This window comes from Tamandua tetradactyla, chromosome 5, assembly GCF_023851605.1.
Source record: "Tamandua tetradactyla isolate mTamTet1 chromosome 5, mTamTet1.pri, whole genome shotgun sequence".
NCBI lineage: Eukaryota > Metazoa > Chordata > Mammalia > Pilosa > Myrmecophagidae > Tamandua > Tamandua tetradactyla.
The window spans coordinates 39,096,277-39,124,169 of NC_135331.1; the positions used below are offsets into that span (position 1 = coordinate 39,096,277).

A 27,893-nucleotide genomic window follows, 5' to 3' on the forward strand; every position below is an offset into this window, starting at 1 on the left:
CAAAGGAAGTCAAGATAACAGTCTCTTAACTGATTTTTACTTACCAACTTCACTGGGTTGACATTCCTTATTCTCTCTGTAAATGTATTCATGATGCCCAAATCATGCTGAATACACAGGACTAGGAAATTAGAGGCTCCTTACTAATTGGGTATATCTGCTTTCACAAGTTGAATTCTATCACTACTAAAAATGAGTTCTGTCACTACAAAGAACTCAAATCAGTTTATACAAGCTGATATCTACTTTGTAATTACAGAAAGTAAATATTATTTACTTAAGTATAAATATGAAAAGAATTGCTTTTACGGAAACTAGACTGAATTATTTGAAAATGCTTATAAAAGCTAGTTGCTAGAGATGATTGCTACTGAGCTAGTTAAAGGTAAGACAAATGTCTCAAAAATCACCTAAATTGTCATATACGGTCTGATGGTAGAAATATGGATGTTAATGGCACTGTAGGTTAAGGCTCAGATGAAAATGAAGAACGTGACTTTAGAAACTTGAAGACAGGGAAATGATAGTAAAGATCCAGCACTCTACACTAAGATTTCAAGTACATTTAAATTCGGTTCCATTTAAATAAAAAACAAATGAATGCCTTTATGTGCAAAAGACAAGGCAGAACAGCAGTTCCATTCCTGGCCTTTGGCCTTCCATCAGAAGAATGGCAGATGAATGAATGGTGACATAATTTACCCTTAATTTATTTTAAAGAATCATTAACCTTTTTTTATGACTCTTTGCTTGGCATTTGTACTTAAATAACTGTTCCAGTCCATCACAACCCTGAGACGAAAGAACACTCTAGACACAAGATTAACCGTGAGTTTAATTAGGGGCTTACTGACAGGAGGAAGATCGTCCCAGTGGAGGCCCATTGGATGACGGAGTCTGCACGCTGCCCAAAGCCAAGAGAGGCTGCCCAGGGAAAGGCTTATGAAGTGTCACAGTCTCCCGAGATTTGGTTACAACCAAGTTTCAGCAGACTCTGGTGAGATTTGGTCATTAGGGGAGAGGGGAGGGGTGGCCTACATTTTTTGACCTTTAACATCTTCCTGATCATGTAGAAGCTATGCGACTAGCTCTCATAACAGAGGAGGGGGCAGGGTCCAGGCCCTGGGACCTTGCAAAAACTAACTGCTAATGCCAATCTCCCCCCATGGAATGGGCCTTGGCTATTTTGAGAACTTCCAGGACTTGCAACATAAAACTATAAATCTGAACTTCATGTGGCTCATGAGGCACGTCATGATCTAGCCCTTCCTCCATGTCCAGCCACCTCCTGTCCTTCCCCCAGGGCACACAAAGCTGATGGTCCAGCCTCACTGCAAAGCTTCCAGCCTCACTGCAGAGCTTCCAGCCTCACTGCAGAGCTTCCAGCCTCACTGCAAAGCTCCCCACATGGCTTCTACCCATGTCCTTTCCTCTGCCTGGAACAATCTTCTCCCAAATCCCTTTTGCCCAGCAAACTGGCCATCTTGGTTTAAATGTCATTGTCAATCAGATAGTGATTTTCTGGCCATTTTAACTGTATGTTTCTCTCCCGGGTGGGTCTCAACTCTACTTGTATTTTCCAAAAGTGTTCAGGTCAGTAAGCACAAAGAACCAGAAGGTCCTGTGCCTTGCAGCCTTTCTTTTCCTCCTTTCCTCTCCATCCTCCTCACTGCATAATATCCCAGAAGCTCCTTCTTAGGACTGAAAACACCATCCCAACCCAAGCCTCTGCAACCCCTCCTCCCCATGCTTACCCTTTAGTCAATGTATTAGTCAGGGTTCCCTAGAGAAACAGAACCAATAGGAAAGATCTTTAGATATGAGATTTATAAAGGTGTCTCTTACAATTGTGGGAATGGAAGAGTCCAAAATCTGCAGGGCAGGCTTTGAAGCTGGCAGCACTGATGGAGGGTCTGAACTCCACAGAAGAGGCTCACTGGCCAAAGAAACAGTGAAAGAGTCTCTCTTCTTCCTTAAAAAGCTTCAAATGATTGGATTATCTCATTGGTGGGAGACACACAGATGTAATCAGCCACAGGTGCAATCAATTGACTGATGACTTTATACACCAGCCTTCTGGTCCATCAACCAGCCACAAAATATCCTTGAAGCAATGGTAATGCAGTGCTTGCCTGACCAGACAATGGGCATAATCTTTTGGCCAAGTTGACACCAGAACCATCACAGTCATAGATATCTACTTCCTTCCACGCAATGCTCCAAACCACCCTATTGTGGCTCCAGATAACAGGTCTTAGGCAACCCCCTAAGCTTCCTCTCCCCAGGCTTCAGGCCCTCCTGGAGCTGGATGAGAAACGGCTCCCCAGCTGCCTTCCTGCTCAGGCCAAGGACACTTGGCTTCCAGAGGTGTAGATGACAGATGGAAGGAGGAGGGGCCATGCTAGAGGCACTTTGCTGTCTGCCTGTCTGAGGGTCATAGGAGAAGCAGCCCTACCTCCACCCCCAGCCAAGCTGCTTAGGACAAATCACTCCAGGAGGAGATTCCTCAGTTTGCTTTTCTCAACTTTTCCCCTCTGGAATGTTTTTAACCAGGAGCATTAGGTTTGCCTACTTGTTAAACATATTTTGACTGAAAAATGTTAACAACCCTTTCTAGCCCCCTCCATTCAAACCCCCCACATAAACACAGCTAGACACAGCTCTCATATTTCTAGGTTGTCCTGAACCCTCAGTAGACACCTGCTGTGTAATATCATGACTAGATGAATGGATTAAATCCCCCCAGACTCTGGCTTCAGGACTACATTGAATTGTGGCATGAGTGCTCTAGATTTCAAGGGGCTATCTAAGACTGAGGCCTAATCAGAAGGTCAGAGATGGCTGCCTGCCCCCATCCTCACCAGCAGCATTGGGTAAAAAGAATAAACAGAGGTGGGAATGCTTTAAGAGATGGATTCTTTCAGGGACCAGGCATACAGTAAAACCCTCCAGCAAACTAGCCCACATTCTGAACACAAGTTATCACTAGAAGAATTTGAAGCCTTAGGATAACCATGGTGCGCTGGTTGGAAAGGATATATGTACCCTAGAAAAGCCATGTTTTAATCCTAATCCCATTTTGTAAAGCAGCCGTTTCTTCTAATCCCTATTTGGTACTACATGTTTGAAACTGTAATCAGATCATCTCCCTGGAGATGTAATTTAATCAAGAGTGGTTGTTAAACTGGATTAAGCAGTGGTGTGTCTCCACCCATTTGGATGGGTCTTGATTAGTTTCTGAAGTCCTATAAAAGAGGAAACATTTTGGAGAATTGGAGAGTCAGAGCAGAGCAGAACAACATAGCCACAAGAAGCAGAGTCCACCAGCCAGTGAATTTGGAGATTAAGAAGGAAAATGCCTCCCGGAGAGCTTCATGAAACAGGAAGCCAGGAGAAGAAGCCAGCAGATGAGCCATGTTTGCTATGTGCCCTTCAAGATGAGAGAGTAAACCTGATTGTGTTCGCCATGTGCCCTTCCAATTGAGAGACCCTGATCTTCATCGGCCTTCTTGAACTAAGGTATCTTTCCCTGGGTGTCTTAGATTGGACATGTCTATAGACTTGCTGTAATTGGGACATTATCTCGGCCTTAGAACTGTAAACCAGCAACTTATTAAATTCCCCTTTTTAAAAGCCATTCTGTTTCTGGTATATTGCATTTCGGCAGCTAGCAAACTAGAACACATGACAATAAATTTCCAGCCCAGCTCCTGATTAACACAAGACCCTACCTCTAATCGTCTGCCACAAGGGAAAGCAGACTCATATCTAAGCATTAAAAACAAACCTAAGAAAGGAAGACCTTCAGTGTCTGCTGTTCTGTTCAATATCTATTTGGTGGTGCTTGATTTCAATTTGTCAGTTACTGATGATGTTCATTTTGAACATAAATATTCCTTTATCATGTGGACCAAGTATACTCTGACTACACACATTACTTTTTCCTTTTGTAATTAAAAGGACTTCGTGAGGGGAGTACATTGAAACTATATGGATCTTGTTCCTCATTGAACGTCAACTTATTCATTTATTTATTCATATCAGTATGGACTCATGATGTCCTATTTTATTCAATGGGTGATCATCTCTTAATATAATTATTTATTTTAGTTACGTGGTTGGTGGGAGCTCTTTCAAGCTGGTTTCTTCATTCTTTTGACATGTCACCATCTTTTTGAGCATCCCTGAGCAAGGCTCATCTGGTACTTTCTCCCTCCCTCAATTCTAGGATTGAACATTTCTCCAGAGCCCACTTCCTTTGTGTGAAGAACGGTATCTAGAAGCCAAGAGATGAGAACTTGTTGTGCACAATGAAATCCTGAGATGTGATGCTTTTCTCTCATCAGGGCAAAGTGATCCCTGTTCTGAATGAACCTGTGACACCACATCAGTATAAATCACATCAGGCCTGAGGGGAATAATCCCGAAGGTGATAAAGTTTCTAAGTCAAAGCTGGGCATGGGAAATGGGGGACAAAGTTGTAAATACCTTCAGAGGACTTCCCTTTTTTGCTTCCATTCTTTGGTCCATTTTATATGCTGCTTTGATGGCCTCCTATTCACCTTGTTGGTGACAGGCGGTCAAAGGAGAGAGTGGAACATATGGTAACTAACACTGAAAGATGAAGTTGACCATGGTTCTTTAGTCATGCAGACTCTCAGCCTGGGGTGGGACGATACTGGGACACACAGGGCCACAGGGGGGTTGCACAAAGTGGACCAGCAGATGCTGTGGAAAGCAGGATGTGTAATAACCAAGAGCATGAGGTGAACTTTGGTTCCTGCAGGAGGATGTGATTTGAGTAATTCCGTGGATGTATGGGAACTGAATCCTACTATTTAGGCACATGCTGGTACTTGTCTGGTCTGTATGAAAAGGAGGGTTGTTTGGTTGTGGATCTTATCTGCAGCAGCACAATGGGGAGAGGAGCTGTGGGTAGGTGTTCTAGTCTGCTCACTGCTGGAATGCAACACACCAGAGATGGATTGGCTTTTAATAAAAGGGGATTTATTTCATTAGTTCTTCAGAGGAAAGGCAGCTAACTTTCAACTGAGGTTCTTTCTTACATGGGAAGGCTCAGGGTAATCTCTGCTGGCCTTCTCTCCAGGCCTCTGGTTCCAACAACTTTCCCTGGGGTAATTTCTTTCTGCATCTCCAAAGGCCTGGGCTGAGCTGCGAGTGCTGAGATGAGGTATGTTGAGCTGCTTGGGCCGTGCTACGTTGAGTACTCTCATTGAAGCACCAGCCAATTAAATCAAGCATCATTCATTGCAGCAGGCATACCTCCTAGCTGACTGCAGATGTAATGAGCAGCAGATGAGGAGCACATGGCATTGGCTCATGTCCACAGCAATAGAACTAAGTACCTTCACCTGGCCAAGTTGACACCTGAATCTAATTGCCACAGTAGGTCATCCAAGGCCCTTCAGGTTTCACCCAATGTTAAGGTGGCCCATAATAGTGAAACTTAATTTTAGGTCTTGCACCACCTATGCCTGCTATTAAAGAGTGCTGAATTTGATTGAAACTTATTAGTGAGATAAGAAAAAATGAACTAGATTGTGGACACATCAAAGAAAAGTTAAGCCACAGAAACCACTGTGTCTAACAAATTCTGGCACACCGTAAGCATGCGGTAGTTTTTTTATGTGAATAATCAATCATAAATAGGACATTTGCATTAATTTTGATTGGTATGTGGTAAACCCATTCATCTAGAGACTATAGCCTGACTTAATTGAAAAAAAGAAAACTGTTTTCCCCAGGCTCACTTGTGCTTCTGCTTCTGGGTTTCCTGTTGTGCATAAATTGAAGCTGTTGCATCTGTTCCTCAGATCTCAACCTTTTTCTTGATATTTTATGTCTTTTTCTGACTTCTGAGATAGCTTCTAAAAATCTCTCTTCTATGATATTTATTAGCTTTCTACTTTATGTATTCTACTGTTTCTACAGTGTCTTCATCATATTTTAAGATGTGGTCATCATATTTTCCAACTCTATTAAACTTCGCTACATCAAAATGTTCCCTTTATTCTTTTCTCTATTGCTTGTCCCAGAAACAAGTATGCAACCTTTCCTCAAATCTCATAGAGATTACAAATTAGTTATTTGTTGTAATTTGTGGAATTTCTCATTTAAATTGCTAGCATACTTTCTTTTGCATGAGGCAAATTGTGCATTGATTTTCCTCTCTCTCAATACAATCCTCCCTACAAAATGTCTTATGGAAATTCCATTAAGTTTCTGGTACATAAGAAGTTTAGTTTCCTGCACTGGTACAGCTTTCACTAAAAAAAGTACCATATACTTTTGCCCTATTAATGGAAATTTGAAAGGGTAGGGGAAGTTAAATGTTCAGGGTTTAGAATATCACCTGAGGTGATGCTCCACTGTTTAAAATGAAAAAACAAAACAAAACAATGAATCCATTTTTCTTTTAGATTTTCCAATTAAATATACAGATTTCAAGTTTCTCAAGAAGACTTTCCTTAATCTACTACCACACACCCTGCTGTCTCTTCATGGTCTCATCTTTCATAAAACATGAAGTCTGAGATAAAAACAGAAATTCAGAAAGGAATTTTCAACAACAAAACAGAGGTCAGTTCTCAGATGTAGAAATGCTACTGGGATCTGATGAAACAGACATAGGAACATGTTAGTTAAACCAAAAATATCACGGGTAACTATTAAATCTGGGAAAAACTGATAGCTATAAAAGCTCTGCATTCAGCTTTCCAATTTAACAGTTATTAAAACCTATAATTCTATTCATCAATTGATATCTGAATGAGTTTAGTTAATCCTCTGGTAATTTCTCTTTTTCATGGTCCCCTTGGAATCTTCCTTTTTAGTCTCACTTCATCTACTTGCTATAGGCCTCTAATAATAAAGGTGACTGGATTTTCAAATGTAAATTTGAGATCTTTTTTAGGAGCGTGACAGCCATTTTAGAATTAGAAGGCCTTTTAAAATTTTTTGGCCCACTTTCATCATTTCTCTTCTAAACTTGTTGACTGTGTTTCCTGGCTCGTTTCACTCCATCAGCACCTCATCCTACTCCCTCCCCTAGGACTTCAGTCCAAATCTTTGAATTTTATTTCTTCCACATGTGTTGTCCTCCTCTATCTCTTCACACAGAAATCCTTTCTTCTTATCACCAAATCACTAAGACTTTCACAATTTACCTCTCTTCCATCCATTTCTCATGTAGTTACTGGGATTTATTTTTCTAAAATTTGGATTTATAACTACTTTATCTAAACCTAGTTTAAAGGCAACTTGTAATCAAACTATTTTCAATGGCTAATGCCTACAAGAAATTGCCCAACCTTTAAAGGGCCTTTAGAAGAAGCCCTGCCTAATATTTCAGAGTCATTTCTCAAGACTCTTTCTGTTACTATGCCCAGTCCCATTTCTCATTAGTCCAAACACACCAGGATGAACACCAGGATGCCCTCTCTTCCTCAAACATACCAGGATGTTTTTATGCTGCTCTGCCTGTGCTTAAACAATTCCCTTAAGGTTCGTGTTAGATGGTACTTTGTATGTGAAATAAATAATATTTGAAAACATGATTTTTTAAGTATTGACTAATATTCTATCCTCTGTTCTATAGAAATTTAAAATTTTATAGGAAATGTTAAGCATATCACATATTAGATAAAGTCTTAGAGACCTTTCACCCAGCTTCGATAATTATTAACACAGTCAATCTTGTTTCATGTACTACTCTGTCTCTTAGCTCCTCCTGCCTTTATCCCTGTAATTTAATACCACATTCCTGATCTCCTACCATTTTAAACCGAAAATTTTTAGCATGTCCTTTTAAGGTATGGACACAGCTTTGTTTTTACATAACCACGATATAATCATTGCGCTTAAAAATATTAAATTATTCCTTAATATCATCAAATATCCAGTCAATGTTCAAATTTCCCTGAATGCCTCATAAATGTCCTTTTACCTTGCTTTGTTCAAATCAGCATCCAAAGAAGGTCCAAAAACTGCATTAGGTTGATATGTCTCTTACGTCTCTAAGTCTTTAACAGCTCCAGCTCTTTTTATTTCTAGGTCATTTATGTCTTGAAGGAACTCGGTCCTTTTCACTGTATAATTTCTCAAATTTTATATTTCTCTGACTGCATCCCCAAATCAATGTTTAAGATCTTCATTTAGTAGTTCTCAACCTTGACTGCACATTGAAATCACCTGGGAATTTAAAACATAACGACGACTTCATCCCACCTGCAGAGATTTGTATTTAGTAGAGGTAGGTAAACAGTCTGCACATGGGAATTTTGACAAGTTACCCAGGTGCCTCTACTGTGCAGTTAAAGTAGAGAGCCATGGTTGATCTCAGTTGTCCTCAGCCCTGCCCGTGTATTTGAACCAACTTTAAAAACTATTGATTCAGAATCCTGTGAGGGTCTGATTTTGTTGAACTGGAGTGTAGCCTGGGACTCGGTTTTTTTTTTTTAATTCCCTAGATGATTCTGGTATGCAGACAAGGTTTAGAATCACTGTGCTATCCCATCTATTTCCTCTACATCGGTACATATGTTGGAGGCTTGACTGGAGTCAACCTTTTGCCACCACATGAAGCTGCAGAAACTTTCCAGATAGAAACTAGTCACCTGAGAATCCAGGGTACCTGCAGCAAATGGAATTTCAAAACTAGGTTTAAGTGGGACCCATTGTATAAACCCTGTAAATTTAAGATGATCATTTTAAAATTTTGAATCATTTCAGAAGAATAGTAGAAAAAACATCCATAAACAAGGTCAGTAAAAGTAGACTTACAATGAGGAAACATTCGCCAAGCACCGCAGCTTCCATTTTAACATCCAAGTCTGATGGGAACTGGATTCCAAAGTCATCGATATCTGCACATAATGCTCTCAAAATGCCAGTCCATTGCTTGGAAATCTTGCCAGTTACAACTTCTTCATCAAGAGATTTAATCTAAATTGCAAAAGGAGAGTTTCTAAGAAACTAATAACAAAACTACTTACAAATGAGAGTAAAATGAAACAAATACTATATTGAAATTATGTACTATATATAACCATAAATATTATATTCCCTACTATAAATATCTCATATCTGTTTATAAATGAATGGAAAAAACCCTCTTTGATTGCTACAGAGAACTTCTATATAAGTAGTTTTACTAAAATATTTAACATGTTGTATTTTTACATTGACAAATAGTTATGCCATCTGAATTGATCCAAAACAAACTTTAAACAACAAAGGATGCAATATCTGAAATATTTCATTGATGGAATTTCTAAAAGTCATCAGGAATATATTAAGCAAAACTTCCCCGTCACTTCTGCTTTAAAAGAAGTACAGAGAATTTACATAGGCTGAGAATTTAAATATGATAGGAGGGCTTATTATAGCCACTATGTGTAGGGAAAAGTGAAATTCTAAGAATCTGGAAAACAGAACTGGCAGTTTTTAGTTAAAGGAAATAACCAATAAGGGATTTGATATGATGCCCCAAGTCACAGTTTAATTGGATAACAGCCAGGTTGTGAACTACAAAAAAAGGGAAGAGTATATGAAAGAAAGAGCACCAAAGTGAAAAAAAAAATTCTGATTGTACAATTCTACCTAAGGAAATCCCAGGAGCATCTTATAGAGGTGAATGGGTTGTGCCCAGGACAAAAGCATCTAGGCAAGTGGCAGGCGGGGGCTAAATGTAGCCTACACTCATAAAACTACATATGAGGAAGTTTTGTCACTCCACGGAAGCAGTGTTACTTTTCAAATTTACGCAAGGTGCTGCATATGCTAGCAACACCCTTACTAAACCCTAGCCTCAGTTTGGAGCCAGTTACTTAAACATGGGGAAATCAAAAACAGTTATTTTGGGTGCAGATGGAAGGGTTCTTAGGAAACTGAAATAAACTACTGATATGAAAACTACAGTGGGATGGATTGTGACTCGTCAACTGCTCATTTCGCTTCTCCTCCACTGTTGACAGACTCTATTTTCCTGACCATTGATATTGGGCTTGGCCACGGGACTTTCTTTGACCAATATTCATGTTAAAAGATGGGACGTGACCTTAAACGTGGCTCCGTGTTTGGCTCAGCTTTTGCTCTCCAGTGATTGGCCAGCATAAAAGCACGATCCAGGTTATCTGTTGCCCTACAGCCCCTAAATGAATATATCTGGAGCAAACCTCAGTCCAACTTATATCTGGAGCCAAGCTCAGACCACCTGCAACCTAAATCAGAGCCGCATAGCTGAGCCCACTTATATCCACTAAATCAGCTCAGACCCAGAGCTGAGAATAGATGCTTATTATTTTAAGCCACAGAGTTGAAGGGGTGCTTTGTTATGCAACACTGTTGTGACAAAACAGATTAAAACAAATCCTTCTTGCACCTATTAGCACATTATCTGCTAACAGCTGTTATCAAAGCACTTGAAGCAAGTAATAGACCTCACATTTGAAAAAATGTGTTTAAAAATTTTGTAATATGTAAAAAAAAAGAAAAATTGCAAAGAATAACTTAACCATTACCTAATCTTAACAGATATTAACATTTTAATGAACATTTTCCATTTTTGCTTTCTACAGCAAGAAAATTTTAAAAAATTAAAAAATTTACATAAGAAGTACAAAAGGCTGTTTTTGAATGAAAAGATCATAATGATCTACAAGTGAATAGTCACTGGGACAAGGTAAATTTTAGCTAAGTTCTAGATAACCTTTTAAAAACAGAAACTTCCAATCATGAAATTATTTCACTCACTGGAAATAACAAACTGGTGTTTTAATGGTATCAAATTGACATTAAATTTAGAAATCCATAAATTAATGAAATAATTGATAAAGATAGTCTAAAAAGAAAATAATAGAGGCATCTCACATATAAATATAAATGCACTATTTAGCAGGCTACCACACAGAACCTAGGTAAATATAAAAAGAATACACTGTGATTAAGTGTGTGATATTGGAAAATCTATGCAATTCAAAGTATATGATTCTGCAAAGGCACCAGTTAAGCACCTATATAGCATTTATTATATGCATGGCACTGTCCTAAAGGCTTTACAATTATTAAGTCTTTAAGTCCCCATAACAACCCTGAAAGACTGTTAATATGCTTAGCTTTCATGTGAGAAAACAGAGGCAAAGAGAGGTTAATTTGTCCAGTGTCACAGAGCTAAGAAGCAGTGGAGATGAGTTTCAGTCCCAGGCATTCTGGCTCCAGAGTCTCTACTCTTGACCAGTGAAATTGGCTGCCTTTTGGAAAGTTAACTGTCCATTCTTAATAAAAATCTAGGTCAGGGGCTCCCAAACAATGGTTAGTGGTTGCAATCCAGTCTGCCTCCTGTCTTTGTGAATAAGCGTCGGTTAGAACACAGTAACACTATTTGTCTACGTATTGTCTACCACTACTTTCACGCTAAAAAGGCAGAGTTGAATAGCTGCGACAGACTTTGTGACCCACAATGAGTAAAATATTTTCTCTTTGGCCCTTTACAGAAGATGTTTGCTGACTTCTTCTTCAAGTAAAATAAGAATAGAGAAACAAAATGAAAAACATCAGCCATATCTTTCCAAATTATGAATTATTTATTTCCATTAAAATCATGAACATAGTAAATATTTCCACTATTGTCATTATTCATCATTGCTGTGGAAGTAAGCTAGAAAAAAAGAATTAACTGGAATAAATATCAAAGAGCTAAAATCCCTTGATTTGCTTTATGATTGTAAATCCAGAAAATGCAAGTAAATCTAGCAAAGATGGTTTCTAAAATTAATACTGGAATCCTATTATATGACTGAATAAAAAATGAACACAAATAAGTTGCTTTTGGATACTAGCAATAAACACCGTAAAATATCAATGGGAAAAATATTCCTCCCTAATATGATAATTCCTATAAACTACTTCAGAAAAAATTTAACAAAAAAGTTGGAAGTTCCATATGAAAAAACCCATTATGGTCTTTTGAATGGTACAAATTAAGATATGAATAAATAAAGACATTTCTGGGATGGAAAATTTTTAACATCATAAACACGTTCATTAAAACAGGTTTATGGTTAGGGCTAAGGTAAATCAGAATATGGGGTAAAGGATAATATTGTCTGTATTTTAAAACTTCAATCTCAGTGGGAGACCAAAGGAAGAGATGTTTATTTGGTCCAAAATTTAAATTTTCTATAGCACCCTATCTAATGTAACCTGTCTGGTCAGTTTTTTCACACAACCTAATTATATGGAACCTAGAATAAGGAATGCGATCTTATTATTCTGTACAGGTTAATGTAATATCCAAATAAATTCCAGAAGATAAAAATACATTTGCAAAAACACCCTGAGGAACTGAGGAAGAAGGTGGACAATTAAACTTTCCTTCCTGGGGAGTTCCTGATATCCTCTCAGGCATTAGGGACTCCCAACTGAGTAAACCAAGTGCTCAATCTTGAGGCTTTTCCTTATGAAACTTATTTCTGCAATGGCAAGGCTAGGCCTAAGAGTCACCCCCAGAGGCCCTCTTTTGTTGCTCAGAGGTAGGTAGCCTCTTTCTTTAAGCCAACTCTACAACTAATCTCAATACCCTCCCCCTATATAGGACATGACTCCCAAGAATATAAGTCTCCCTGGCAATGTGAGAAATGACCCCCAGGGATGAGTCTGGCCCTGGCATCATGACACTGAGAATGACCAAAAGGGGGGAAAAGAAAAGGAATAAAATAAAATTTCAGTGACCAAAAGATGTCAAAGACTTGAGAAGTCATTCTGGAGGTTACTCTTAGCAAGCTCTAGCCAGGTATTTCAACTGCCACAGCATGCCAAGCCCCAGCCAACAGTATTCCTGAAAACCCTAGGGAGTGCCCGGGATTTATCTAAGTGCCTATACCAGGTTCATTCCTTCACCCCAGAAGACAGCTCCTTTGTCCCTTTCCAGCACAAAGAAGTTAAAATGATCATTGCACAGATATCCCTGTAGATTGACAGAAAGATCAAATGAGAGGATGGAGATGTGACTGAGAAACTAGATTTAATAAATGACTGTGACTACTGGTTCAAAATATAGATATTTCCTTATAGAGTCTAGTGTTTTAGAATAGCTAAAAAGAAATATCTAAATTTGTTGAACTGTAATCCAGTAACTCTGATCTTTAATAGTGATTATATAACTATACTGCAAAAAAAAAAGTTACTTGTCCATGTTTGTATGGATCTACTGCTGGATATTTTGTTTGTTCAACTAATTTTATATACATCAATCAACACTGCAACGTCTTAGTTAATCTGCCTCATACTCCCTATTGGCCAGGGATTGCATATTAAAGATAACCTTTTCCCCCCTACTTGCTACTTTCAAGATTTATAATTTTACTTTGAAGTTTACAGTTTCTCATGCCAACAACTCCCACCTGTAATTCTGAAAAATCCCCATCATTTTCCTTTACCTACCTGTTTCAGTTTGCTAATACTGCTGGAATGGAATAGCTTTTATAAAGGGACTTTATTAAGTTACAAGTTTACAGTTCTAAGGCCATAGAAATGTGCCAACTAAGGCATCCAGATAAAGATACCTTGACTCAAGGAGGGCCAATGGTGTCCAGAACTTGTCTGTCAGCTGGGGAGGCACATGGCTGGCATCTGCTGGTCCTTTGGCTTCTGGTTTCAAACACCGTCCCTGGGGGCATTTTCTTTCTGCATCTCCAAACATCTCTGTCTGTGTTGGCTATGAGGTCTTGCCAAAATGATTGCCTCTTAAAGGACTCCAGTAAGAAGATTAAGACCCACCTTGAATGGGTAAGAGATACAAATACACGGAAGAAGCATAATCAAAAGGTCCCATCCACAATTGGGTGGGTCACACCTCCATGGAAAGAACTTAATAAAAAATCTCATCCAAACAATAACTCTGCCCCCACAAGCCTGGACTAGGAAAAAGACCATGGCTCATCTGGGGAACACAACATCTCAAACCAACGCAAATTCTGAGATCCAATATGACCCAAATAGAAATCAATCATGACCCACAAATCAACTGCATCTCCTCCAAGATTCCTAACTTGGTCAATGTCATCATTATTTACACAGCTTTTCAAACATGCAACATGAGAATCATTTCCCAATGCCTCAACAGTAGTTCAGACTTTCTCTTTTCTACTCCAAATTTCCATGCAAACTGACACTCTTCTGGAGTTCACATTCCATAGTGGTTTCTCATACTATTTCCTGCTTTAACAAGCCAAACTTTCCATTGTCTTCCCTTCAAAAAATGATTTCAGTGAGGAGTGTGAGACTATTTCTCAATTCTTTCAAGGACAGCACCTAGCTGTACTATTCCTGATGCACAGGAGAGAAGTTATTTCCTTATATGTAATGGACACTCTAGGGAGTTCATTACAGAAGTGCCGCTGGATGAAATCTAAATTCATTAGCATGAAATATAAGAGTCTCCTGATGTGGTCTAACTTGTTTCTCCAGTATTTTCACTTATTTTCTACATGTTAAATATATTCCAGCTAAACATCTGTTAGTATTTTCCCTTGCAGGGAAAAATGTTATCTTTATACTCCCTGGATCTTTGATTAGAACAACTACCCACATATTAAACTATTATTTAAATGCTTCTATGTAAGGTATTCATGCATACGTATTATACATATTATATTCCACCCACCCACACACGTCCCTCACACATAGACAGATGCACATTACACAAATCCCTTTATAAGAGCCTTTATAATGTCTATTTTACATCATGTGTGTTTTCTCAGTATTGTCTCTCTCTTTCATTAGACTCAGACATCAAATGAGGGGAAGGGCTCATTTTCGGACAATCAGGATCTGACAGAGGGATTGAAAATCACATCATTAGATAAGTCAAGCAGATAATGGAAATGAGTGAATTGATAGTGGAAACCCTTAGGAAGTGGTCGCAACTATGGCAGAGTTCACAGGTTTTGTCAAATGGGGGAAGTGCTACTCAGATTGAGCAAATTTCTACCACGTAGAAATGGGTGCTCGGTTTAACAGATTTTTTGACTTTCCATGAGAATTAGGAAATTGATTTTAAAATCCTAATTTTTAAACATTCTCAACTAAAAAGAAATGGAGCCATATGGTTGGAAATTCCTCTAATGCAATTCATCCATGTAATTGGAAATTCCTCTAATGCAATTCTTCCATGTAATCAGCACACAGATATGTTCTGGTTTCCAGTGATCTAATTTAATATAAGGATAAAGTAGAGACGATAGAAGAACATGATTGGGTGGTATGTTTTATACTCTTTGTGGTAGATTGAATTACATAGCCTAGAAAAACATGTTCTTTTTTTTAACATGGGCAGGCACCAGGAATCAAACCTGGGTCCTCTGGCATGGCAGGCAAGCAGTCTTGCCTGCTGAGCCACCGTGGCCCACCCCGAAAAACATGTTCTTAATCTTAATCCAGTCCTATAGATGTGACCCCATTGCAATTGGAATGCTTTGATGTGGCTATTTTTAGTTAAGGTGTAGTCATTTGAATCTTTTGGATTAGTGGTAGCCTTATAGAGAAGGCTACATTGAGAGAACCCTGGGAAGAAGCTAGAAGCTTGAAATCAACAGAACATGGAAGAGAAAGAAGATGCAGCCGTGTGCATTGCTCTGTGAAAAGAAAAGCAAAGGATCCAGGGATCATTGGCAGCCAGCCCCAGAATGGCAGAGTCTTTGGGGGAAAAGCATGACCTGCTGGTGCCTTGATTTTGGACTTCAAGAATCAAAACCCTGAGCCAGTGTGCCCGTGTGAAAGTATTATGCGTACCCCAGAAAAGCCATGTTTTAATCCTGATCCAATCTTGTGGGAGCAGCATTCATTTAATCCTGATTCAACACTGTAGGTTGGAAACTTTTCATCAGATTATCTCCACAGAGATGTGAAATGAACAACTGTGGGTGTACCTTTTTATTTTTTGGATGCTGTGTGGCAGGGGTCACATTTCACTATTTTTTCCTATGCAGCACCATTTGTTGAATTTTTGTTTGTTTGTTTGTTTTGCTTGTTTCTTTGCTTTTTTGGGAAGTGCATGGACTGGGAATCAAACCTGGGTCTCCTATATGGCGGGCGAAAATTCTACCTCTGAACTACCTCTGAACCCCGGGTGTGACCTTTTGATTAGATGGAAATGTGATTCCACCCATTCCAGGTGGGTCCTGATTAGTTCAGTAGAGTCTTTAAAAGAGGAAACATTTTGGAGAAGCCTCAGAAACGACAGAGACAACAGAAACTTCAGAGCAGAGCTGACACAGATGCCGAAATTTGGAGAACAGAGACACAGATATTTGGAGGTGTTTGGAGCCCAGCAGATGTCAACATGAGATGTTAAGCAAGCCAGAACCTGGAGAGAGCCAAGGGAAACCAAGAGATCAAAACCAGCCCCAGAGAAGCAAAGCAAGGGACCTCCACAGAAACAAAGATTAAAAGCAGCAGAGCCCAGGAACAAGGGACCTGCAGATGCCAGCCACGTGAACACCCATCTAACAGAGGTGTTCCTGACCCATCGGCCTTTCCTGAGTGAAGGTAACCTCTTGTCGGATACTTTCAATTCCCTAGAATTATAAACTTGTCACTTACTAAATTCCCTTTCCAGTTCTGGTATATTGTGTTCTGGCAGCTAGCAAACTAACACAGCCAGCAAATTCCCATGGTTTCCTTTGGCCCATTGTATGGTATTTGCTTTAGCAGCTGAGAAATCAAAGCACTGTCTTTGTTCTCTTTTTGTTTAAAAATTTTTATTTTGAAATAATTTTAAACTTACAGGACAATTGCAAGATCATATAAAACCAACAAACAGAACTCCATATACCCCCCAATTTATCTTCTTTCCAGATACCCAGATTTACCAGCTGTTAACATTTTGTTATATTTGTTATATAATTCTATCTACTAGCTACCTATCCATCATCTATCTTCTATTTCTAAACATGTAAGAGTAAGTTGCATTTAATCGTGTTCCTTGAACACTTAATATTTCCTAAGAATAAGGACATTCACTTTCTAGCTCATTTAACGCAATTATCAAGTTCAGTAAATTTAACATTGCTATAAAGCATTGTCATATCTAGTTCAAGATCATGTATTGAATTTTATTGTCTCTTTAGTTGCTCTCTCATTTTTTAAATTGTGGCAACAAATATACAACATAAATTCCCTATCTCAACCACTTTCAAGCAAAACATTTAGCAGGCTTAATCACAGGCACAATGCTGTTATACCCTTTAATGCCATCCATTGCCAAAATTTTTCTATCATCCCAAACAGAAACCCTCCACCCATTATGTATTCACTGCCCCTTCCTCCTGTTCCCGGCAACCTATGCTCTATTTTCTGTTCCTATGAATTTGTAAATTGTAGTTATCACACATAAGTGGAATCATTCAGTATCTGTCTTTCTATGTGTGTCTTATTCAACATGATGTCTTCAAGGTTCAGCCTTGCTGTATGAACCATTCTCTTTTTATGTCTGAATAATATTCACTGAATGTGTAAAGCACATTTTATTTATCCGTTCATCCAATGGTGGACATTTGGGTTGCTTCTCACCATTTGCTACTGTGAATAGTGCTGCTATAAACATTGGTTGACAAATATATGTTTGGGTCCTTGGTTTGGATTCTTTTAATCATATTCCTAGAAGTGGGATTGATGAGTCACATATGGTAACTTTACGTTTTCAAGGGACTGCCAAGGTTTTCCACAGTGGAGCACCATTTTACACTGCCACCTGTGTAAATGTACTAGAGTTCCTATTTCTCTGCATCTTCACCGGCACTTGTTATTTCCTATTTTTTTTTTAATATAATAGGAGTTCCAGTGGGTGTGAGGTGGTATTTCATTGTTTTAAATTTTCATTTCCCTAATGGCTAATGATGCTGAACATCTTTCCAATGTGCTTATTGACTATTTATATATTTTCAGAGAAATATCTAGTCAAGTCCCTTGACCATTTTTTCTTCTTGTTTATTTATTGCATTCATTTTTTTAAATAGATTTTTTCTACACACCATACAGTCCATCCTGAGTGTACAATCAACGGCACTTGGTACAATCATGTAGTTATGCATTCACCACTACAGTTAATATGGGAGCATTCTCATTTCTTCCAAAGGAATAATCCCATACCCCTTATATCTTGCTATTATTGACATTTAGCTTTAGCATAGTCCCTTTTTCACAGTTAATGTAAGAATATTGCAATGTTACTGTAAACTATAGACCTTAATTTACATCATTTTTTCCCATATACAACCCTATTATTAACACCTTGCAATAGTGATGTACATTTGTTCTAGTTTATGTAAGAACTTTTTTATATTTATAGAATTAATCACCATCATTGTCCACTCTAGGTTTCACTAAGTTATACAATTCCCATTTTTTTTTTTAGCTTTCCCTCTGTTGGTATATACAAACATAGCCTCCCTCTCTCAACCATATTCATTCTCAGTTTTAATTACACTTACACCATTGTGCTACCATCACAGTATATTATGATGGTACAATACTGTGTTATGGTAGCACAATTCACCTTTACAATCAATCTTATTGAACATTCTGTACTCCTTATGCATCAGTTGCCATATCTCTGCCCTCTTGCTATATGCTGATAACCTAGGCTTTCAACTTTAACTCTCAGATTTTGCTCCTTATAGTTAGTTCACATTAGTGGATAATAAAATATTTTTTTTTGTTTGTTTCTGGCTTATTTCACTCAAAATAATATCTTCCAGGTACATTCACATTGTTGCACATCTCATGACTTCATTCCTTTCTGTAGCCACATAATATTCCGTATCATATTATGCAACATACTTTATCAGTTGATGAAATGTTGGGCCACTCCACACATTTGGCAATTGCGAATAATGCCACCAAATACATCAGTATGCAAATGTCTACTCATTTCCTTCCCTTCAGTGCTTCTGAGTATATAACTAGTAATGGGATTGCTAGATCATATGATAATTTTATATTTAGCTTCCTGAGGAACCGCCAACCTACCAACTACACAATTCTATATCCCTACCAGCAGTGAATAAAAATACCTTTTTCTACACATCTCCTCTAGCACTTGCAGTTTTGTTTATTTTTTAAAACAGTTTTAGTCACACACCATACAATCCATCCTAATTGTACAATAAATCCATGCCCATTTTTTTAATTGGGTTCTCTTTTGGTTGTTCAATTGTAAGAGTACCTTAAATAATCTGGATATAAATCCCTTAGCAGATATGTGGTTTCCAAATATTTTTTGCCATTCTGTGGGTTGTATTTTCACTTTATTGATACTGTTTTAAATTTTGATTAATTTCAATTTACCCATTTTTTTTCTTTGTTGCTTGTGCTTTTTGGTATAAAGTCTAAGAATGCATTACCTAATATAAGGGCCTCTAGATAATTCCCTATATTTGAAGACTTTTGTAGTTTTAGCTCTTATGTTTAGGTCATTGATACATTTTGAGTTAAGTATTATATATGGTATGAGGTAGGGGTCCACTTTCATTTGTTTGCATGTATATGTCCAATTTTCCCTTACCATTTTTTTGAAGAGACTGTTGTTTCTCCATTCAGTGGATTGGGCACCTTTGTGAAAAATCAGTTGGACACAGATTTGCAGGTTTATTTCTGAATTCTCAATTCCAGTCCTTTGGCATATATATGTGATGCCAGTAACACATTGTTTTTATTATTGCAGCTTTGCAATAAGTTTTAAATTCAGGAACTATAAGTCTTCCAACTTTTATTTTCTTTTTAAGGATGATTTTGGCTATTTGGGGTTTCTTGCCCTTCTATATAATTTTTTAAAACATTTTTTATTGTGAAATATAACACAGATACAAAAAAGCAATGCCAAAGTACATTGTAACGCGCATTTATAGAACAGATCTCAGACTGTGGCATGGGTGACAGTTCTACAATTTTAGGTCTTTTCTTCTAGGTGCTCCAAGATGCTGGAGACTGATAGAAATCTCAATCTAATGACTCAGCAGTCATCCTCATTTGTTAAGTGCTATCTTCTGTTATAACTCCTCTTTCTCCTTTGGTCCTTCTCCCAGTTTGTTTTGGGGTTATTTGGGCTATAGCTATTCTAAATTTTTCATCTAATATTTCATGATAATATGCAATATGGGATGGAACTAGTCGGTGTTCTTGGAGAGCCTGGCACCTCTCAGTTTCAGGATTCATCTGGCCTAGGAACCCAGAGTTTGTAGTTTTCTGGAAAGTAATCTTAGTGCATGAAAGTTTTGTAGAATATAGATAAAGCCCTATGTGTTCTCTAAGATAGACAGGAATGGTTTTGGCTGTGGTTTGGCAAACATTGGTGTTCTAATTTGCTAGCTGCTGGAATGCAATATATTAGAAACAGAATGGCTTTTAAAAGGGGGCATTTATTAAGTTGTACGTTTACAGTCCATGACAATGTCCCAATTAAAGCAACTTTATAAAAATGTCCAATTTAAGGCACCAACAAAAGGCTACCTTTACTCAAGAAAGGCCGATGAAGTCCAGGGTTTCTCTTTCAACTGGAAAGGCACATGGCAGACACGGTGACATTTGCTAGCTTTCTCTCCAAGTTTCCTGTTTCATGAAGCTCCCTTGGGGACATTTTCCTTCATGATCCCCAAAGGTCTCTGGCTGTGTGGACTCTATTGGCTTTAGTTGCTCTAAAGCTTTTTCCAAAATGGCTCCTTCTTAAAAGGTTCCTGTACGTAACCCCACCTTGAATGGGTGGAGACATATCTCCATAGAAACAATCTAATCCAAAGGTACCACCCACAACTGGGTGGGTCACATCTCCCTGGAAACAATCAAAAAGACCCCACCCAACAATACTGAATGAGGATTAAAGAAAATTCTTTTTCTGGGGTCCATAATAGCTTCAAACTGGCACAGACAGTTAGGCTTAAATGACAAGTTAACATTCTATTTCAAATGTATAATATTCAATATCACTATAAAAAACACTCATTTAAATGTTATCATTTGGTTTATTTTTATTTAGTTACATGGCTCTGCTTCTCATTTTTTTTCAATTAGTATAATCACCACTGACATTTAACAAGAGTAATAACTCCCTCTCTGACCAAATTTAATATATGAGTGCCTTATCTCCCTCAAGATACAAATACACACATATTTATTTAAAATATCTGCAAAAGCCTGCAAAGTTAGATTTTTCTTATATTAGGGAAGTAAATCCTATAAACACGATCACATCTCTTACCTCAAAATCAGCATCTGCAAAACAGTTGTTCTCACAACGTGGACCAGTAATTTTTAGTACATCCTCTCTCTTCTCATTTTGAATTATAAATTTTGGCAAACAGGGATGCCAGATTTGAATAATATAACCTATTGGTACATCAGGAGGAGCATATATTTCTAACTAAGAAGGAGAAAAAAAGATAATAAGTAGTAGCAGTCTCATAGTAACTCTCATTTACTGAGCACTTTCTAAGTGTCACGCACTGTTGTAAGAACTGCATGTACATTAATGTATCTAATTCACATCATAACCTTGTTAAGTTTGTATCATTATTAGCTTTATTTTATAGAAGTGGAATCTGAGGAACAGAGAGGTCAGATTCCTTAGCTACAAAGTAGAAGAGAGAGATAGAAATTCTGGTAGGCTGAATGCAAAGTTTGTGATCCTACCCCCTGCTCTCTGGCCTCATGCACATTTTTAATTGCTATACTTATGACACAGTCTAAGGTATTAATAAATGATTATAATTCCTTTACAAACGGTGGCTCATATGCTTGAATCAGAGTTCTGATTGCTGGTATTTCAAATATTAGTGTTAGTGGTGCTATAATGAAACAATATGGAGCCTGGAATCTTGTTCGTTTATTAGCTGTGCAACGTTGAAAGTGCCTCAGTTTCCCGCTCTGTAAATGAAGACTTCACAGGACCTTTTAAAGATCAAATACTATACTGTATGTATTGTGCTCTTTAAATCATAGAGCTTTATACAAACGGAAGGCATTTCCCCCATCAAACTATCCTTTTCCTCAGATATCTGTATGGACACATTATTACAGTTAACCTAAAAGAAGAGGGAAACAAAATCACTTTGAATAACTGCAGTTATCTCTCAAAGCACGTGCAGTATCCACTTGCTTTGAGAATTCAAATAATTCATGTACTTCTATCTCCTTCTCTTTATGGTTTCACAGCAAACTGCATAGGATAACTAAGTGATCCTGGTAGGGCTGGTCTCAGGTCAAATCTTAACTTTCCTGAGAACACATGTACCCTGGTGTTTCCTCTGAGATATTTTTCTATGAGTGAGCTGCCAGTTAATATGTGCCAAAGATATAGTTGATCTTTAAGTAGCTGAAGATTCTCCCACATACAGGTACCTGTATTACAAATGGGGACTCATCTCTATAAACTATAAGAAAATACAGCAATGAAAAATACAGGAGCTGAGATTTTTCAGAGGGCATCTCTCCTAAGTTCATTCTTTAGGAGGTTGGGAAACCAACCTTGTGGAATGAAAAGGGAAACAAAATTGTGGAATGAACACATCTGTTCTCTCCTCCCTTCTTCTGATCACTTGTTCCTGAAATATTTTTAGGATGCTCTCGATATTATAACTTTCCTACCCTGATGAGGCCTCTCGCAGTCATTTTCAGTGAGAGCCTCAACCAATGTACTCTGCCTTCTCGGCCTTCCCTGAAGATGTCTGGTCTCTGCATGGCCTCTCAACTCCATAATGCACACTGCATGGTGATATGGGGATAACTCACTGCTTTGCACCTGCCTTCCTTCCTTTAAAATTTATCTGAAGAAACACAACAGCTCGTGGGTCAATTTCCCTTTAAGTCTCAATTGCTTACATAGGTTCAATGAAAGGGTGCCAATTCAGACTGAACTACTTTATACACTGCCGCAGTAATTGCTCACCGACCCCCTGAAGGCAGCAGGAGAAACAACAGGTTTTACACCTTAGCTGTCTCTTCAAGTGTATGACTTCTAGGCCCTTGTTATCGAGAATCACAATGGTAAAAGGCCTGGTAGACCTAAGGATATTTCGGATACAGCAATCAGTTTTCTCTGCTGCAAAGTAAATCCTCTGTCCAAGGATGTCCTTAACTTTTTTGTTATTTGTCCTTAACATATTTGTTATTGGCTTCAAATAGTGTTACAACTAAAAACATAAAACAGGAAACATGATCAGCATTATTTTAAAACATGTTGGGTTATTCTAATATAATATCTAACTGGACAATTTTAAATAGCAGAAGATGCACATGGAAAAGGAAAGGCATTTAGAGATCATACAGACAGAGAAAAAGGCAAAAGGAAAGGAGAGGGTATTAAGCTCTAAGAAATTAGGAAACTCCATGTGTGACAAAGAAAAGAAAATGATCCATATCTTCCTAATTCCATAAATTTGTATCAGAAAGGAGACTTTGCTGCTCAGGATTGGAGCAGTGGTGCAGGTGGGCTCAGAGGCGATGAGTATGTCGATAAAAAGGCCACTTGCTGGAATATTTTATGAAATGCTGGGATGCTATTTTCAGTTATGCAGATGGATATAGAATGATCGCTGCATTTATGCTCTACAAAATAGTGTGTCGATTAAATTGGTTTGAGAAGATCTATTTTATAAACCACACTCATGGTATATTTTTCGCACTGTGTTTGAAGGGAAGTAATGAGGGGGCGACTATCACACATGTGGAAAGGGAAGATGAGCTTGAACTAGAAGGTCACACTGGGCCCAGAGGACCTCGGTTTAGCACAGCAGTAGCTGTTCAGAGGTGGAAGACGGCTGCTGGACAAGAGGGGACGGTGCTTCGGGGACAGGACCCCACGCGATGCACAGAATATTTGGAACACTGACGTTCCCAGTGGACGCTGTGCCTTCACAGGCTCATCTCCCACAGTGGGAAATGAAGGGGTTCTCCATGCTGGCAGGCACGTGGCTTTTTACGAAAGGGCTTCCTATCTTCAGCCACACATTTAAAACCTCTGCTTGCTTAGAGTCAGGAAGGAGCAGTTAACAGTCCTTGTCCTTGGCCCTTAGGAACTTGGGTCTAGGCCTAAGAGAAGCCTGACGAAAACAACGGACAACTGAGAGAAATACATGGAAACAAAAATCACTCTGCAATGTCTATGCACGAGGATTTTCATTCGGACCTTAACTCAAAACTCTTCCATTTGCATTCCTATAAAAGGAGATCACTGGGCTACACAATCCCTCTATTTACTTAAAAAAATGAAAACTGGAAAAAATCAATTCTATGGTTCTCTCTTTATTGTCCAGGTGAGTTTTAAATTGGGACAAAGTATAAGTGCCTGTCATAGTGTCAAATGCAAGAAAAATGAGTCATTGTCATCTTTACGCTATTCATATTGTTAAAAAACTCTAACATAGACTTTCAATTACAGATGAAAAAACAACAATGACAAAATTAAAGATATCCCTTTTGAAAAACAGCAGAATTAAAGGCTAGTACATTTGGAACTTACTTTAGATTTCATGATTAAGGCATATATATTATATATATCTATTTCAAAAATATATAAAGCTTGTAAATTTTTTAAAAAGATGGAATGTATATAATGTATAGTATCTGGTCTTTTAGGTTGTATAATATCAATAGTATATACTGTAGAATTAAACATTTAAAACAGTCAGAATACAAATCATCAAACAAGAAAGAGGACCTTTTTAATAGTAAACTTAGTTTAGAGAAATTACACACAACCATGGGAATTATGAATATCTAAAGCTGCCCACTGTAAGAAATTTCAAGGTATAAAGTGATGACTGGATGTTTTAACTGAATCCATTACTCTTCTAGTACAGTTGTTGTTCCAGTGAAACAACACTGGTGAAGACGGATGGAACAGAAATGTTCGAAAAACTAACTAGAAGTTTCATTAGCCCTCTATGTCTAGCAGGAGAACTACGGTTAATGAGAATACCCAGGCTCTCTCTGACTTGGCAGGAGTCCTGGAGTGTCCAGGGTTTCCTAAGTGTATTTTCCTGCATCTGGGGAGTGGTGGACCCATGGAAACACCTGGTGGGGTCGAAGGCCACATGGTGGATGAACAGGAATGCTCTTCCAGGAAGACAGAGCTCTGCCTGCATCCTCCAGCACTGCACTGGCCCTGAAAATCAAGTTAGTTAATCTAGAGTCCATGGAGCAAAGGTTTTAGAGGGTTCTTCTGAACTCCCAAGAGAAAACATCAGGAAGAATGAACATTTCTCAAAATATCCCTATCCAAATTCAAAACTTCATTCATTTTGAAAATGCACTAAAGCATCTGGTTCTGTGCCAATTTTAGTGAAAATGCACTAAAGCATCTGGTTCTGTGCCAATCAGACAAGGATCACAAATTGGGGGGAAGACAGCAGAGGCGAAGAAGCCAGGTCAAGTGACAGAATGCTACTTTGAGTGATTTCTAGAGAGAGATGGGAGCAGAAGTTTTGTCTGATTGCCCTTCCAAGTTAAGACATATCATTCGACCAGATGTTCAGGAACAATGGTATTTTACTATACAGTTCCTAATTTTCAGAAACGAAAATTTTTCATTACTTCAAAGAGAGGCACTTGTAAATAACAAGGGTTAACCTTCCCATAGTAGCAAGAGGGTTATATTTGTGGAGGCTGATATGCCTTCATCTGCATAAACCTCTACTTTTTCTAGAAATATAATCAATACAATAATACATACCTTCTAGAAGTTCAAGCTGCTGTTCAATCACTATCTGATCTATCTATTATAGCAGAAAGAAAATTGAGCTGTAAGAATATGTCAAATGAAGGTTTTTAGGCCAACCAGGTTAATATTCATGTTTATATATTTAAATATATATAATTAGCAATATTTGTCAACACTATCAATATTTAATAATAATTTTAATTACTTTTTAATTTTTAAAACTAAGTTAACATTCTAGTTGAAAAAATATGTACTGAAAGTATTCAGAATGTTTACACTTTTACTCACTATTAATGTGGGCAAATTTAGATCAAGTCAAAATGATTTACCCTGCAATCTCTGTAAAATCAGAAATTAAGAACTTTTCATCAATTTAAAGGAGTTTTTTTCCCATCCATTTCAAAATTGTTCTTTTGAAGTGTACTTGAGGTCATCATCTGTGGTTGATGATAAACTCCCTTATATTTTTTATGAGACCCTGATTTTTAAAAATCTGCTTCAGAGTATTTCTAAAAGACTATAAAAACTACTAAAAGTTCTTATAATATGTGCTGCCCAAGTGCATGGTGGGAAATTAAGTTAGTACAGAGTGTGAAAAGAGACAGTTTATTTATGGAACACTGGTTTGATAACATAAGAATATTTATTCGTTTATAGACTGGACACACAGAACTTCACATTCTGACGTTACCTACTGGATTTCCAACTACAGACAGATATTAAATCTCACTTTGCTGAGATAAGATATCATGTAGTATATCAAAATATACTCAAAATATTTCTCTCTCTCTTATTAGTGGCATTTATGAATGCTAAAAAAAGGGAAGGATCATAAAATATATTTTACAAATTATAATAAACAGGTGTATAAAACAAAATATTAACTGCTTTTTGAGTAACAATATTGAAATTCAAATCTAAACTATATTTAAAGTTTCTTTTAAATCCCCAGAAAATAATTCAGTGTTGTGATTAAAAAGCCCAGGATACAGAACCAAGGTCCTAGGTTTAAAAAGCATGTCCCAGATGCTCCTTAGATTTTGACATTGAGCAAGTTCTTTAACTTCTTTGGACCTCTTCTGTAAAATAGGGATAATCATATGCCATAGAGTTTCTATGAGAATTAAATGAGAATACATGTATTATGCTTAGAAAAATGCATGGAAAACAGTGCCTCATAAATGTTGGCTATTGGCTATTTTACAGACTATATTCAAAATCACAGAAATGCAATTTCTTAAGATACTTGTATTTTGCTCTCAGAGTGAAACTGACCTAAAAGAATTAGAGTGATTCATTAGCAATATTGTGGTTTGCCACTTTAGACGTTTGTGAATTTGTCATTCGTTAATCTGGCTAAGTAAAATGGGAGCACCGTTTTATTTTTTATGATTGTTATATGTACTTCAAATTACCTGAATTAAATATTCCAATCCAGTTGCACAGATTTATGGAGACAGTTCTGCTGGCATGCACTGTACCCCTGCAGGTTCACCAGAAGGATTAGATATTGGCTGTTGTTGGACAGGGCGGCCAGCTGGACAAACATCTGAATAGTGGTCTGGTGGGACTGCATGGTCAGTCTCAGCATTGGAGTGGTTAGGCTGGCGTCAGGGTGGCCAGTATGGCCTACAGGTCCTGAAATATTAACAAGTGAAAAAATGTAACTACACTAAAAAATAGAAGGATCAGAACTTTTAGTATTATGCCAGCCATATACAAGCAGAACCTCAGTTCAGAAATCCTGTTTCTATGAAGCTGAAGTTTTGAGTTTTTATATTCAGAGAAAGTATCTATTCTAATAAGAAAACAATGCTGTCCCTTCCTTCATGAAAGCTGTCCAACATAATCTGTCAGCAGAAAGCAGCTGATGGCCTCAGGGTATGATGCCATATCAGGACTCAGGTGGCTCTCTGCTGCTGGTAGACCCAGCACTCAACAGCAGCTGCAGCCAGGCTGTTATTGGAAGTGAAAGTGCGTGTTGCTGAGCTCATGTGTAACTTACACACCTGCCTTCATGGCTGCTTTGTTCCTGAGCCCTTTGGGCAATGGCTGATAGCAGTGGGCTGGCATCCACAGAACAGGCCATGCTCTCAATTTTATTGTTGAAATCCTTCTCTGCTGAGGTCCCATGATAATTCTTGTGGGACGCAGATATCTTCAT

At 37.9% G+C, this 27,893-nt stretch overlaps 1 pseudogene; it reads right to left on the bottom strand.

The window, feature by feature from the left end:
• Positions 1-846: 846 nt before the first annotated feature.
• LOC143683058 (phospholipid scramblase 2-like) lies at positions 847-27,893 on the bottom strand (annotated as a pseudogene).